At 40.8% G+C, this 2,546-nt stretch overlaps 1 pseudogene; it reads right to left on the bottom strand.

Annotated features, from left to right (window-relative positions):
• Positions 1-871: 871 nt before the first annotated feature.
• LOC102840905 overlaps positions 872-2,546 on the bottom strand; it is a 7,198-nt pseudogene continuing 5,523 nt past the window's right edge.

The following is a 2,546-nucleotide window of genomic DNA, read 5'->3' as shown; positions in this document are numbered from 1 at the left end:
ACAGTATTCTTCTTATCAAACCCTTTTCTCATAAGTTATATTTATAACAAAACTATAATTAAAATACTTATTCACTTGTTTATTACACACTCAGGGACCCAGCAGGGATATTTCTGTGTTTGCTGGTTTAGCATTCATTTTTTGTACTTATTTATTTTTGTAATGAACAAGCAACACACATCTTTCCAACATTCATGGTAATGCAATCATAACATAACAATTTCAAAAACAAAAACAAAAAACTAACCAACCAAATAAACAAGAAACTAGAAACTGCATTAAATACTGCCTTAATTAGGAATAATTGCTACAATAACACATCATTTTTCCAATGAGCTTTGGTTAGACACTGAACAGCAGAAATTGGTCCTCTGGAAATCCCTTGTCATCTGAGAGACTCATTAGCAAAATCACAGGCACAGTTTACCTCTCACCAAAATCCTGGAAGGAAAGCATTAAATTTTGGGGAATAAGCCTGAACACTGACTAAAATATGACGTGTGGAAATCCAAAGCCACCAGGAAGTCTGGCCCAAGGACCCAAGAGAACCCAAGGGTGGCAGAACAAAATTAACTTTGCGGTGGGCAGACCAGCTGCATCATTTTATTAAACAGCTTTGATTTAAACAAGTGAAATGCTTCATTGTGTTTGCTCAGAAACTAATCCAAAAATTACAGAGTCTTACACTATTTAGAGATACAAAGTGCATGCTGAGTGGTTAGACGTCACCCGGGGCATGGAATTGTAGTAAGTTCATCCTTGGAGCAGAGAGCACCGTCGTCACTCTGGCAGCAGATACAAAGGACGGATGCTCTGGAGAGGAGGTAGGGTTCCCTCTGCTGTTGAGGTGGGATCTTTAACTCTAAAAGGTTTATCTTCCACTGCTCATGCCTCTGTCTTCATAAATGGTCATTTCAATAATTCCAAGTCCTCTCTCAATGGGATCTTTCAGAAGGAGGTCTTGAGGAGCATATATCTTCTCATTTGGCTGTTATGTATTTGGAGACTTTCTTCAGAACCTTCTCTGAATGAGTTTCCATGCATAAAACGATGGTGTATGCTGTTAAACAATCCAAACAGCCTTCAAGAAGCTTTTCTACTTCTGCCTAAAGTTTATTTAGAGTTTGAATGTATTTTTCAAACTGTTGTCTATCCCTCCGTTTCTCCAGCTCTGTGGGGAACTTGGTCTGGAATTGGCAGCGTGGGTCACTGCTGTAGTCTCGCTGAATGAAGACCTTCCCAGACACTGGCGCCTGCTGCCCCTCGTGGTGAGGACAGGGTGGGCCACACCATGCTGTCACGACAGGTCTTTTGCTACCGCTCTGCCCTGTCCAAGCCCCGCGCCCCACACAGCAGGGTTAGGCCCGGGAAACACAAACCCACTCAATAATGTTCTTTTAAAGGAGCCCTGATAGCCTAGTGAATTACAAGCTGGGCTGCTAACCGAAAGGTCAGCAGTTCGAATCTACCAGCCGCTCCACTGGAGAAAGATGAGGCTTTCTGCTCCCGTAAAGATTTAGGGCCTCAAAAACCCTATGCAAAGTCGCTGTGAGTCAAAACCAACCCCATGGGACACAAGTTCCACCACCATGTTCTTTTATGCTGGTGTTGTAAGTGCTGTAGAGCTGGTTCTGACTCATAGCGACCCTGTACAGTGTTTCTGAGGAGTGTTCTTTTATAAATTGCTTTTATTCCAAAAAGTGTCATTAATATAAAAAATATTCATTTTTTGCTACTTTGCTTTTGTGTGCTTCTTTAGCATTTACATTTTAGACTAGCATTTGACTACCATCTGGATAGTTTTGCAAATTTGCCTTCAGGGATTTAATTCAGAATGGCTACTATAAAGAATAGACATACAATTTTTCTCATTTGAAAGAACACACTAGATTTGTTTTGTTTCAAAAAAGGGGGAAAAATCATGACATAATAGAAATAGGGAGATGTCATTTATTACTCATTAATTAGGGTCTCAGCTACTTCTAAGTTTCAAGTTTTCCTAACAACAGACAAACAAAAAATGTTTTCAAATATCTACAAGAGTAAATCAAAAAGTTTGTGGGAAAATTGAATCAAAAGATAATGGAATTTTTCCAGCAAATTTTTGAAGCCACCATATACATTCAGGAAAAAGACAAATCTGTGATGGAGGAGGTACAGCCAGAGTGCGCCTTAGAAGCCAGGATGGTAAGACATTGGTTCATACTTTGGACATGTTATAAAGAAAGACCAGTGAGTGGTTGGAGAAGAACACCATGTTTGGTAAAGTGGAGGATCAGTATAAAAGAGGAAGACGTCCAATGAGATGGACCAGCAATGTAGCAGCAGGGATGGGCTCTAGTGTTAATAATTGTGAGGCTGGTGCAGGAACAAAAGTTATGTCATTATGTAGTGCCTAGGGTCACTGTAAGGAGCTCTGGTAGCGTAGTGGTTACGAATCGGGCTGCGAAACTTAAGGTCAGCGGTTCGAAACTACCAGCCGCTCCGCGGGAGAAAGATGAGGCTTTCTACTCCCGTAAAGATTTACACCCTCGGAAACCCTGTAC

Source organism: Chrysochloris asiatica, unplaced genomic scaffold (assembly GCF_000296735.1).
Source record: "Chrysochloris asiatica unplaced genomic scaffold, ChrAsi1.0 scaffold00021, whole genome shotgun sequence".
Taxonomy (NCBI): domain Eukaryota; kingdom Metazoa; phylum Chordata; class Mammalia; order Afrosoricida; family Chrysochloridae; genus Chrysochloris; species Chrysochloris asiatica.
The sequence above is the reverse complement of the archived record's forward strand: the minus strand, read 5'-3'. Positions and strand labels throughout refer to the sequence as shown.